The 14,437-nt window shown below is 40.5% G+C and overlaps 1 protein-coding gene across 1 annotated transcript in view; it reads right to left on the bottom strand.

Moving 5' to 3' along the window:
- The window catches only part of DAP (death associated protein), a 54,100-nt gene that overhangs the window by 27,584 nt on the left and 12,079 nt on the right, over window positions 1-14,437 (bottom strand). The gene's annotated exons all lie outside the window — the stretch shown is intronic.

Below are 14,437 nucleotides of genomic sequence, written 5' to 3'. Positions count from 1 at the left end.
CAGTAGTTTAGGGAATTCGGATTGCTCTCTGTCCCAGATATGCTTCAGTAGGGAAGAAAATGTTAACAGAACCAAAACCAGGATAAACATACTAACGTTGCCAGAGCTAGCAATATTTTTATGCCTATGTTAATTAGCAAAGATTATGAAACAAGAGTACAACAGTTTTTAAAAGCATTTGATGAAAAGAGCACAAGATCTTGCATTATTTCTCCATAAGAAAGACTTATAGGCAGCTGTTCCTAAAAACATGCATGTTTCAGCTCTTCCTTTCTCATTAAGTCAAACAACACTTAGATAATAGAGCTGAAAACGATTTTTGGTACCAGTGTATTTATCGCGTTTCCCAGCACATCAAGCTGTCAGACTAACAATTGGTTTCATTTCAAATTAAACCTGACAGGCAATCCCTTGGTGAAAGAACACACACTAATTTAACTAAAACACATACCTCCTCTCTTTCAAAATACTGCTTCCATCAAGCACACAGCTTCTGTGAACTCTTCCTGCTAGGTGGGACTGCTCTTCCTGTTATTCCACAAATTCTTACAGCAAGCCTCCTACTTACCCTCAGGTTATAAACAAAACAAAGGTTTTCTCCGCTCCCTAAGGAAGCGGACATGAAATCCAGACTTAGGTGTCGCCATCATTCACTAGTGACCCTGCTAATAATGTATAGGAAACAAGAAAACGTCTCCTCTATTACCCTGCTAAATAAGGATGGCAACCCTTCTGAGGAACCGACATTCAATAAGCAAAACACCCTCTACACTTCATTGCTTTTCCTCAAACAGATTCTTCATCTATCCGTGCCCTTACCCTTTTGCAACTGAGGTCTACAAAGTGCCTCCAGGACTGAGGAACAATAGCCAAAGTCACGCAATAGGAACACTTGATGTTTAGCTACCAGAAACCAAAGGACACTAAAGGACAGCTGTCTTCCCATATCAAATGAAAAGAAACACTCCAAGAAATGCCAGGAAAATCAGCCTTGAAGACTTGGTATTTTTAATTCAGTATCAGTCAGTGTTCCCTTTCCTTCACAGCCTCATCTTGCCTCAGGAAGAGGCGTCAGACATACAACAGCAAGCAAACTGTACCAGAATCTGCTTGTAAGGAAATTTCTTCCTACTGTATCATATGAAGGCTGGTATTTTTTAACGAAGATGGTTTATACATAAATGAGACTATAAACATTGCTACTCTAAATCTTTCTTTTTCAAACCCTCCAAAGCTCTTGTTTGCAATAACATCAAATCTCTAGGTCAAATGCACTTCAGTTAAACATTCTTTTTTTGCTTGGACTTATAAAAATACAGCAATGAGCTATTCAGTGGTCTGAAATTCCCCCCTCCCAAAATATAAAAAAACATAGGCACTACCTGTAGACACAGAACCACCAAATGGTTTGGGTTGTAAGAATTGTTTAAACATCATCTAGTCTAGAGAACCTCCTCTGCCATGGGCAGGGACATCTTTAAGGCTGCTTTAAGCAATCAGCTCAAGGTCCCATCCAACTTGATTCTGAGTACTTCCAACAATGGAGCAACCACTACTTCCCTGGGCAACCTGCTCCAGTGCCTCACCACCCTCACAGTACAGAATTTCTTCCTAATATCTAATTTAAACCTACCCTCTTTCAGCTTAAACCATTGCCCCTTGTCCTAACTGGTCCTATTAAGAAGTCTGTCCCCATCTCTCTTGAAAGATCCCTTTAGAAGATGAAAGGCCACGGAGAGGTATCCTGGGAACCTGCTCTTCTCCAGGCTTAATAATCACACCTCTCTCACCCTTTCCTTGTAAGGGAGGTGCTCCAACCCTCTCACCTCACTTTAGTGGCCTTCCCCTAGACTGACTCCAGCAGGTCTGCATCCTTTTTATCTTCTGAGTCCCCAGAGCTGGATGCAATTTTCCAGGTGGGTGCAGACCAAGGTACAATTTGCCTTCTGGGCTGCATGTGCACACGTTCAGCCTCTCATCCACCAGAATCCCCACAAGTCCGTCTCTGCGGGGCTGCTCTCAATCCATTGATCACACAGCCTGTGTGATGGCAATTGTCCCAACCTAGGTGCAGGACCTTGCACTTGGCCACGCTGCACTTCATGATGTTCACACTGGCTCCCCTCTCCAGCCTGTCAAGCCTGCCAATCAACCTCAACTCAGTCCTTCTGCTCACTGAGAAAGGAAGTGCCAAATCATCTGGCAAAGCTGATTTTTAAGCTGATTTTTTTTTTTTAAGAAACTTTGAGTATGTCAGACAGATTTTCATAACCTCCTCACAACACTCTTGCAGCATATTTTGTCGAGGAAACTCAAGTTCAGCAGCTGTGTTTAGTGCATGCCAGGTAATGAAGAACAAAATCATGCTGGACTTGCATTTAAAACCCAAAACTCCACAACTGATTAATGAACTTCAGTAGAGATCTCAACAGAGCAGTGGCACAGATGCAGAAGATTACTTCATAAATATTTTAAGGAGCTGTGCACTGGATACTACTTCTGAGTGGGCCCTGATGGAGCATACAGCACCACCTGCACTAGGGGTCAAAGATCCTACGTTTAAAGGCAGGTAAAAAAAAGGAGAAAATTTTTAAAGCTGGTGCCTCCACACCTCTGCTTACCCTAGGAGTGTAACAGCAAACTGACTGCCTTGCAGGGCTCCTCAATAATATCTTGTCTCATCTCAGCTGGCTTGAGTACAACCCAGCTTGAAGTCTTTAAAATGTTCCTTAGTCCCTGAAGAATTTTTCCATACATTACGCAGAGCAGGAAACAGATACCCATAGATAACAGCTCAAGTGGCCTCTAGGGCAAAAAAAGAATTGCCTGCAATTTCTCTTGGATGATCACAGACAGGTGGGAACACAATCCAACAGTTTTCATAACCAATTTTTTTTTTTTCAGAGATTGCTTACAGGAATGAACACTTATGCGGTTTCATTTTTTTACTAGGACAAGATCATAAATTTACACTTTGTAGTTTCTAACCCACAACTGGGCTCATATAAAGCAAATAATTTACCTCTACAGAAACGTGAGGGAAGAAGTAGCCAAATTTGTCCCCTCACAAGTTTCTTTTCTCCTCAAGGTACTCCAAATTGGAGTTAAAGGGTTAGCAGTATAGTCTGCAAACCCAAAACCACTACAGACTGGTTCCTGGCTAAGCTGAAAAGTAAGCACAGGGCTCAAATGTAGATAACCTCAGGCAACAGATTATTCCTCCTAGCTGGTGGAAGGAGGTTATTTCTCACTCTGGCTGCAGCCTAGACTTCAGTAATTTTATCTGTTAACCAGCACAAAACTGTGTTAGCCCACGGCCAGGGCTTGCAACAGCAACAGAGCTCCCACTGCAGATAAGATGTTTAACTGTTTTACTGTCTGACCTCACTCACAGCACACTATCCCCACCTCCACCTTTCTGTCTCTCCCTACCACCATGCCAGAGACAGGAATCTGGTCAAGACGTAAAGGTACCACATGAATATTTCAGGCAGTAACATGACTGCCAGCTGCCTGGAAGTGTTTCAATCTGCAAGGCAAAGCAGGGACGACAGTGCAACTGAAGGGATTTTCATCTGTTTCTCATGTTGTTGTGGTATTTGATCATAAAATCCCCTCCCTATCCATAACTCCTGGATCAATTAAGACTGAGGGAGATTAGCAAAACCAAAATAATGGCAGCTCTTGCTCATCATGAACCTTACAGGAAAGAGCTCCAAACCAGGGTGGTCCAAGAATGGAAGTGAACAGGAAGGACAGGTCCTTCTTGAGGTCAGACCAACCTTCCAGCTTCAAGGTGGGTTTACACTGGGTGCCTGTGATCTTGTTCCCAAAATGCAATACCACCCACAGCCCAAGCACCAATGCCACTCACCAGCCTAGCTGACAACCCCTCAGTTAAATGCCCTACCAGTGGCGGGGAATCCCAGAAGGGCATCAAACTCTGCAAAAGAAGGTTTGGATTACAAAAGCCACTGAGAAATTAATAGAAAATGGTTTGTTGAGGGCTTCTGAATACAGGGATACAAGAGGCTTCATGTTTTCAGAAGACTCCTCTTGCCTCAGGAAATGCTGTTGTTGCTCTAGCTTAAAGAGATTTACTTTTTAACATTGCTAAAGAAGTATCTCTGGTCCCAGCTACTGCGTGGGCACGTGACAGACATCAGTTCTGATCATCTCCGGCTTGCCTGTAATTACCAGCTGACGAGTGCTACCACAGAAGTCAATATTTATGCTGCCAACGCTCCTCACACCAAATGTGAACTCTTCCAGGACACTGTATCTAAAAGAACATCCCTTACAAATTATTTCAAGATGCCTAGCAGCAGATGGACCACAAACTTGCATCCTAAATAAAAAGTATCACACACCAGGTCTGCAGGGGCAGGTGGGTGAAGAGAAGTTCATTACTGAATATGAAAAGTCATGAACACTAAGTACCACACACTGAATTAAAGCAACTCTACTCTGCATAAAGATTTTCCAGGCTTCTTTCCATACAGCAGTACTTCCAATGGTTTACTTTAGGGAAGTGAAAGTAAGAGATGTATGCACAGAACCAAATTAAACTTCTACATCAAAACCATCCATAGCTTGACATTCATCCAAAGACTGACTGATCTCACTAGAATTCATTTGCAGAAACTGTGCTGGTTAGACTACCATGTGGTACCTAAATTTTTCATCTATATTTACCAGGTTGTTTTCTCAATTTTCATCTGGAAAAACACAGACATTTCTCCACAAAAATCCCTGCCAGATTTGTGGTGAAATTCTTTTTTTCTGAGAACGCTTACATTTCCTTCCTTTTCCATATTTTGAAAGCTAGAACATGACTTTGAGGTGTTTTTTTTCCCCTCCTCTTTTAGTCAAGCTTATTTTGGCAGATCATGAATCACTAACTAACACTGTAACTCTTACCTTCCTCATCTTAAGAAAGAAAGAATCAAATTGAAAAATGTGTAAGTTGTGGCTCTTCTCTCCTTGCTTTTCATTCTTTCCTTGTATCTCCTAGAAAAGCCCAGTATGTATTTACATTCATGACTATAGTCTAAAGAAACCAGAAAAGAATTACTCATATTGAACTTATGCCACATATTAAAAATAACAGATACAAATCTAAGGAAAGCCTAGGAGAATTAAAGTGCTAATTTGCACACTGTTATGCCAAAACTGAACTCCTAAAAGCACTTCCTGGTAATCAAATCTTAAAAACCCAACCAAAACAAACAAACACATGTATGCCTTGAATCCACCCTACCCCAAAATTAATTCTTAGAATCTAGCCAGGAGACATTTCCTGAGGTACTGTAGACAGTATCAGTCTTATCAGTCTGAGCAATTAGATTTACATTTTTTCCTAGGCCTTTTTGCCTAGGGAATCTTGCTGAGATTAAAGGTATTAATAATAACACATGCAGCAGTGGTGAATCCAGAGAGCAACACTGCTTTTGAGTTGTTCCATGAACTTGCTATAGAGCCTACAGCCATAGTGCACACAACACAGGATACAGAGACCCAGTCCTCATGTAAGGCTAAGGAGGCAGGCCTGCCACTGCTTGAGAGTCTAGCCTACTTATCCCACTTACAACAGGGCTGAGAAAACCAGCAGGTTTTCAGAATAATTTAGAATCAGTTTTAAAATGCCTTCCTAGAAGGTGCTTCAAATTTTTCAAGTCCCTAAAAATCCAGCGCAAATGTTTTGCAGCCTAATGCAGCAGTACTGGGTTGCCTCCGTAACCAACTAATATCACCACAGCTACTGAGAAGAAATTCCCAAACACTTCTTTTACTCAGTTTCACTACTTAAATCTTTCATGAAATCACCATTTCTTCCCAACACATCTTTCTGCTGAAATAGCAACTGACCTTAACATCTGCTCTGCCTACAATCAGCCGGCCAGTGCTGGACCACATGCTCCCCTTGCTGCCTCTCAAGGGGCAGCAGTGAACACTCAGGGCAGGAGATGAAGATGGACCGTGCAGAAGCGCGCTCCTGAGAGCACTCTCCAGAAATCTGCTGCTCAGGAACTTCCCAAGCCAGAGGCTGTGTCCTTGTATTGTCCTATAGTCCCAAATACATTCTATGAATTTTGTAATCCAAAACTTCTTTTTGCAGAGTTTGCTGATGTGCTTCTGGAGTTCCTCACCACTGGTGTGGCATTTAACTAAGCAAAACAGCTATTTACCATCAGCAGACTTGAAGATTTCACTGTTTACTTTCAAGGTCACTGACAACAGTCAACTCCTTCACTGCTGCATAGATCAAGTAATATGTTCACCATTTCTATAAACATAGCTTTTATTTATTCATTCAAATCTGAATGCATGACTGTTTGCCCTGAAGCTGGGCTCAGCACAGCCTTCTCTACTGAAAGGTGAGACACACTATGGAATCTCATGGCTGTAAATACTCGCTGAAATTATGGCAGACTAAACATCAACTGTGAGAATTCAGTAACTCCAGTGTTAGCAAACATCATTAAAAAGGCTGTGAAAACCCAAGGGTTTTCTGATGGAAAAAATTTTTGATGGAAATTTTGCTGCTAGGTTCTTTGCACAAACACTTTGTCCCATTTGATGATCATATTTTTCACCACATTTTGTAGTAACATAATTAAGTTCAAATAAAAACAAATGAATGCCACTTATCTCACAGAAGCTATTTATTTGCCAAGGTTTCTCCCAAGTATGTACATAAAAGTAGCTTAGAAAAGGAAAAACTAAAAATAAGCAAATAAATATTTCAATTTTTTTCAGCAATATGAATATTAATTTAGATTCAGCAGATGAATCTATTACTTAATTCCTTTGTTTGCATATTTTTGCATGCTACCTAGAGAGTGTAACAGTATTAGGAAACCTTAGCTGAGGAATTTCTAGAGGGAGAATGAGTGTTTTTTTAAGGTAAAGTTACTGTAAATTACCCCAAAACAGAGGTTATATTTGTTGGCTAAATATTTAATAGGACTGGTATTAAAATCTGAATGAATGATCAAGTGAAGAAAAAACTTCAATCTATTTGGTATGCACAGAATTCCAAAAAATGCAAACAAGGCTCCTCAGTAAATAAACTGAGTTACCATGGGATATGGCAGAAGACACTCTTGAGAATTACAAACTGAAATCAGAGCAGAGGAATAAATCAAATACCGTAATGATGGAGGTTAACAGTGGAATCCTGCAAGAAACTCGAAAAGTCTAAATAAATGACAATATATGCTAATGTCAGTGAATTATTCAGGATAAAAAAAGCCTGAATGTAAACAGTTACAAGAGATCTCAGAGGAATGACAGAACAAAAAAGGGAAAGGAAAAAGATGGCACCATGATAAACGCAGAAAACACACACTGGGAAAAACAATCCTAACTATACCTACATGATGGTGGCCTCTACCACAGTTATTAAACTCAAAACCAAATGTTGGAATCACTGGGAAAAGATTTTTGAAAACAGCAGCTTAATATTAAAATAAAATACCTAAAATGCAGTTAAAAAGACAACTGGAACACAAGAACAATTAAGAGAAGGAAGAGAAACAGAAAAATAGAACTATGCCAGTGCATAAGTCTGGGGCAGGCTTTTACCCTTCACACTGCAATTCTAGTTATGCCCCCACAAAACCAAACAAAAAGACAAAAGGGAACTCAAGAAAAATATACAGTAGAGAGGAGAATGTAAAACAAATACAGTTATTCACTATTTCTGAGCACAGAAGACTTGCAAGGCACTACCAAGCACACAAAAATAAAACCTTTTTGAGGCACACACTACTTAGGCTGTGATGGTGCCTTTTCAGGAAGGTGATTATCAAGGTGAGAAATGTACACATGGTCAAAAGAGGGACAAGAGAAGTAGGAGCTAGGTCGAATGGCAGTAATTTGATTAGCAAGTTTCTAAGCAGTAATTTGGATTGTGAGATGATGGGAGAGTTCATCGGGATCATTGTACACAGATTCTTCTTGTATGCTGTGCCAAAGGACCATCTGCTGGGGTGTGCTGCACAGGCACAGTTCTGTGCTGGCCTGCAGACACATCCCTACTCCTTAAAACTGAAGAGGAAGAAAGAGATTATAACAAGGTTATAACTCCCTCTTCCCTTCATTGTATTACTACCTATTTATTGTTTTAGAAGACATGGTAACAGGCAGGGAGAAGTATGAAACATCCAGCATCTTAAAAAGCCATTAGGCAATAAACCTATGAAAATTTTTTAGAAGGTGGAAAGGAAGACAAAATCTGGTGCATTAACTGTGGACAGTTATCTTCCCTTTCCTCCTCCTACAGCAAAGGAAAACAGTGTGCATTAACTTGGCAATTTGCTCTTCACAGTGAAGGGTATTAAAAACTGCCAGAATTATCAAAACAAACAAAAATCTTCTAGCCTACTTGGTATGCAGAGATTTCCAAAAATGCCGGTAAGACATCTCATTAAACTGAGTTAGCATAGGACAAAGCAGAGAGAAACTGGAACAGTCAAATACAGAAATGACACATCATTGGCTTTAAAACATGATTACTACCTATCTATTCCCATTAGAACTATGCAGCTCTTAAACAGCATATTTATTTCTCAGTCTGACACTGAAAATTTTTATAAAAGAGACAAGTCCTGATTATCAAACCAGCTAATTTGTTAGCTCTGCATATGAAGATGAGAGGCACACAGGCCTCTCAACATTAGAACTCTTCTCAGGAGAAAAAAAGAAAAAAAAAAAAAGGTGATTTTAGGAAAATACAACAAGATGAGAACTGGAGATCACTAATTAATACAGAAATAGTTTCAAGGGTAGGACACAACATAAAATGAGAACTTGAACTGCAAAAGAAGATGTCATAAAGGGAGATCTTCTGAAGAATAGCAGAAGGAATAAACATTATCAGCAGGAATGCACATTTTCTGTAATTGTGATTGCTTATAAGATATGAACGAAAAGTGTAGTATTAAACTTCAAAGCCATATAGAGGTCATCCAAACCATCCTGATACAGGGAAGGAACCAAACCAACCAGTGTTATCAGCCAGAAGGCCTATGCTGGGAGAAAACAGCAGAACAACAAAGCTCCACTCCTCAGACGCTTTTTTTTTTGTTCTGGCCTTTTTTTCCCTATTGTAAACTGGAACAAGAATAAAATCTGTCAAACACACCAGCAGAAACAGAATTGTGTAATCTCTGAAAACAGGAAATTAAGTTTTCAAAGCAATAAATAAGAATGCTAAATTTCATTTAGTCAAAAGCCTTCTAAATAGCCTTATGTGGAAGAATTTGTGGTAATGCTATTAGTGTCACTGCTGATATAAAACAGCATACACATGGCTAAATACACTTTTCCTCTAGAATCACAAGTTAGCATCATACCAGATATAAAGGAAGAATCACAGAAGTGAAAAATACTCAGTTCAGTTTACTAAAATTTCATTTCATCACCTCCCATACAAAACCCAACATTTTAACAAACAAGCCAAATGGGGTTGTGCATTAACTGGTTTGTTAATTCATTAGTGCTCCACAAAGTTAAAAATCTAACACATTACATGCAAAAAAAAGTTGCTTATTAGCAACAATAACATGTTGCACGTGAGCACATACATTAATAAGCTGCATGGAAAAATAAAAAGATTTAAACAAAAATAAAAATCTAGCAATAGCAGCTTTTGTAAGTAGAGTAATGCAAAGTACTCTTGATCATCCTAACAATCACTAAACAGTAAACATAGTTTACCACTGCATGCTCTAAACACTCATATGAGATTGCAGCCTCAGGAGAGTGACCATCAGCACTGGAATGCAGTGAAGCTTTTTAGCAACATTCAAGGCGTACGAGGATGCACAGTGAGTAGTGAGATTTTGCTTACTGAATTATTTTGCACTTTTTTGGTAGTTCCAAATAATCTCAAAAGAGACACTTCATCTTAAGCTGTTCTAGCAAAAAATCCAGCCTAGCTCTTCCACTGTAACACCTAGAGCTCTGTATTGATTTATCTATTTAAAGTAAAAAAAGAAGGCTTTAGAATAGGGTTTGGAAAGCAATAGCAACCACTCAGCACTGCAAAGTACCTGGCTCTCAAGGACTGTCTAATTCAGTACTGCAGTGTGAGGTGCTAGATGAAGCCAGCGATAATTGACAGCTAGCCTAGAGGTTAATTACAGCTCTAACAACCTGAGAGGAAAAAAAGAAGAAAAAAGGCTACATTTCAAGATTATTAGGGAAAGGAACTAACCACTTTGGTTGTATCCAGCAGCAACAAAGCCGGCTGCCCTTTGAACACAGTACCAGCTCCAGGCTCACTGCATTACATGTATTCTAATGAATGAGTCCCAGAGAAACTGAAATTCACCAGAACTAAGATTTGTGTGAACGCTGCTGAAGTATTTTTTACTAACTGCCATCTATTTAACATGATGTCTGTGACCAAGACGCAGTCATTGAAACATTAATACCACACGGCAGCAAGCCTACTACAGTGAACACTCCCCCAACAAGCAATGGGCTGCAGTGAACAGGTCTATGAACTGCCACAGCAGACTAAATAAAGCTCTAATGATGACAATGTAACAATGCTTTCAGTGTTGTTCTTATCTATCTCTCATGTATCTCTTGCTTCTAGTACCAATGTCCTGGGAGCAGCTGGGAGTGAAATAAAATTCCCTCCTGTTTGGCCCAGTGACAAGAAATGGTAATTCAAAGTTTATTTTAATATTAAACTGCTTCAAAGTTTGGTGCCTGATGCAGCTGAGGCAGAAGTAACTTAAGGGAGAGGAAGGTGCTACTGGAAAAAGATCCCCTTCCTTGGCACACGCAGTGTCAATCGCACACACCTCCTACTCATTTTCAGCTCTTGGTGACTTCACTTCAAACATAGATTTTTTATGCTAAATAAATGAGTTGCATCTGGTCCTCTGCAAGCTTTTTCTAGGAGAAATTAATACCTTTAGCTTCAGAAATACTCTCAGTGTTGTTGAACACTTAAATATTAGAGATTTGGGCTTAGTTGGCATAGCGAAATGGATTTGACTGTACTTTTGGGTTTGAAAATTTTTGTGTTTTATAATGCCTGTGCCTTCAGACTGGCATAGTCACCTTCATCCCATGCACTCCATTACTCTAGAAAGATATCAAGAGAAAAGAACTAGGAAAAATACCACACCAGCTATTAGTTCAAGATCATTTACTTTTCTGTACTGACATGGAATGCTGTGCTAACTAAACTGTGCCACTGTAAAGATACTACTTCCCATCCATTTTCCTTTCATATATGACTAAGCTGTTCTCACCTTCCTTATCACACAGAATACAAATTAAGGACTTCCATTCTTTTAAAATCTTTTTTCTTACACCAGCTTGGCTGACAATTCAACTCAGCTTTCCAGCTAATTTCATAAGACAGCATATGTTTTTTCGGGACCAAACCTGGCTCTTGCTGAGCTGGATGGCGTTATCTTCTATTCACTTTGAGGGGGAGAAATATCAGATTCTTTTTAGTTCTTTCACACATGCACACAGTACTTCAGGAATATGAAAAGAGCTATCCATATAATGTCATAACTGGCACTTACACTGATGGATTTATCAACTTTTTGCTTCAATCATCAAGAAATACTGGAAGCATGAAACAGTCTTTCAGAAGACTCTCATCTTCCTGTATGAGAATGCTTCATTCATAATCTTGCCTAGCCTTTTCTCCATTCCCTACATTCACAGATATTTTCAGTTCTTAAATGGAGATATTCACAGCCTATTTTCTTGCTTTACAGCAGTTCTGCATTTAAAAATCAGTCTCTTACTGCATAGGCATTTGATAGAGTTCAACAGAGGTCATAGCAATTACTTTGCTACTCCTCCAAGTAACTGGTCATCTGCAGAAGGTATTGTCCTGAAAAATCACATGAACATAGCTAGTATTGTTTTCAGATTTTATAACTAATCAAATTATGTATGTATAAACTTCAGCAGACTTGAGCATCTGCTAATCATAAAAACTCTATGCAAAAGACTGAGACACAAAGATGGAAAATAAAGTAGGAAAATGCATTGAAGGCAATGCCACTTATGTAAAGGAGAAGAGTGTAACACTATGAAGAAGCTATTCCCTTAACTGTGTGTCACGGTTTGGCACTGGCCCGATGCCAGGCACCCACGAGTGTCACCACGGCTGGGCAGAGAGAGGGGAGAAAAAAAAAATTAACAAAGGCTTCATTAGTTGAGATAAGGACCAGGAGAAAACACTTCAAAGGCAAAACAGCCTTAGCTTAAAGTTACAAAGTGAATTTATTGCTAACAGAATCAGACGAGGATAATGAGAAGTAAAATAAGTCCTTAAAAACACCTTTTTCCCCCCAACCCCTCCTTCCTTCCCACTGAGAGCACAGGGAGACAGGGTATGGGGGTTTGGTCAGTTCATCTCCGAGATTTTCTTCTGCTGCTCCGGGAGAGGAGTCTTCCCGTGAGGCCCTGGGGTCCCTTCCCACGGGAGACAGTTCTCCGTGAACCTCCCCAATGTGGATCCACTCTCACAAGCAGCAGCCGCACCGCACCCACTGCAGCATGAGCCTCTCCCATGGGCAAACAGTCCTCCCAAAACTGCCACACCGTGGGTCTCTCTTTCCATGGGGTGCAGTCCTCCAAGGAAAGGCTGCTCCAGCCTGGAAGCAGGGCCCTCTCCCACTGGATCACAGCCTCCTCCAGGCATCCACCCGCTCCAGCACGGGCACCTCCCCCGTGGGCTGCAGGTGGATCTCTGCATCCCCCGTGGATCCCCATGAGCTGCAGGGGCACAGCTGCTTCACCATGGTCTGCACCACGGCCTGCAGAGGAACCTCGGCTCTGGCACCTGGAGCATCTCCTACCCCTCCTTCTTCACTGACCTTGGTGTCACCATGTTGTTTTCCCTCACATGTTCTCACCTCCTCCTCTTCTCCAACTAGAAGCAAAACCTTGTGACTTTGCTTTTCTTCTTAAATATGTCATCACAGAGGTGTTGCCAACCTCTCTCACTGGCCCACTTTTGGCCAGCAGCACGTCCATTTTCAGAGCCATAAGAGATTGGCTCTGCTGGACATGGTGGAAACTTCCAAGATGTTCTCACAGGAACCACCTCTGTGGCCTCCCTGCTACCAAAAACCAGCCTGTGCCAAACCAATACACTGTGAAGCGAATTTAAGTCCAAAATAATAAAGATAAGAAGGGGTAAGTGATAAAAAAAAAAGCAAGCACTAAGCACAGAATCTCTTTTGGAAATAAAGATGTTTTGGAGAAGGTAGGAAGCTATTTCCCTTACAGCACTATGTTCAGTATTATGCTTAGTAGTATTACAAAATGATAGCTGCAATTCTTTGACAGCCTTTTTCCAGCAGAACTTTCTTTAAACCTTTGGAGTATTTAGCCAAGTAAAGAAAAAGTTAGTCACAGGAAACTCTTGTATGACCATGGGATAACACCCAACGTTTCCTGCAATTTGCACCTTCCTCAGAAATTGCAAGTACATTATTCACAGCCAGGTTGCTTTTCCATTGCATTTCCCCCACACGCTTAATTTTTAAGGCCAATTGCCTCCAAAGCCCCATACCTGAGTAACAAGAGCTCAAAGGCCAAAGATAGGAATAAAAACCTTTGAGTCCTATCCATACATTTAATCAAATTTCACTTTTTACATCACCAAGTGTAAAATGACAATACAATCTGTGAACATAACCTCTTCTGTGAAACCGTATCAGCTCACTGAGGTAACAGAACGAGGCTACAAAGAGGGGAGAAAAAGAGGTGGTCAGAAATATGGTGGAAGAAATTTGAATTCTGTCAAAGAGGAGGATGACAGATGCTTTTACAGAGTACCAGTTCACTCCTTCAGGGCTGCCTCCACTGACACAACAGCCCAAGGGACCTTTGAAGCAAACGGGGACTCAGTCAGTCCTGTACCCACCAAAGTTGCACGTTTCCTCTCCAGAAACTTAAGCAGAAGATGTAGCAGTCTATCTGTCCTGTCTCTTTCTTTTAATCTTAAATATTCATCACACTGAGTCAATGCCTGCTTAAATTTCCAGTACTTTGGTTTTACAGATGCGTGAACATAGGTAACGAGGCCTTTTTCAGCTTTATGTCGGTGAACCACATGGGAGAAACACTAATGGGTTATTCACTCCAAGTATTTATGGAAGTTCAATGTTACCTGTTCACATTTATATGGGTTTGGTTTCCGTGTTTAACAAGGTTCAAAGTTTGTTTTTGTTTTTGGGTTTTCGTTTGTTGGTTTGTTTTTTTTTTTTTTACACATGGAACTCTCAGTATTTCCTTCTGTCAAACACACTGACTCTACAACAGACAGCATCAGAACTACCTGGACTGGAACATCTTCATACATGATGGAAACTACCTCCTAAAGAATGAACATGCAAGTGAGCTGAACACTGCACATCATTTCCCAGCTCTCAGCTGTCCT

Source organism: Corvus moneduloides, chromosome 1 (assembly GCF_009650955.1).
Source record: "Corvus moneduloides isolate bCorMon1 chromosome 1, bCorMon1.pri, whole genome shotgun sequence".
Lineage (NCBI taxonomy): Eukaryota > Metazoa > Chordata > Aves > Passeriformes > Corvidae > Corvus > Corvus moneduloides.
This window is presented reverse-complemented; position numbering and strand designations above follow the sequence as displayed.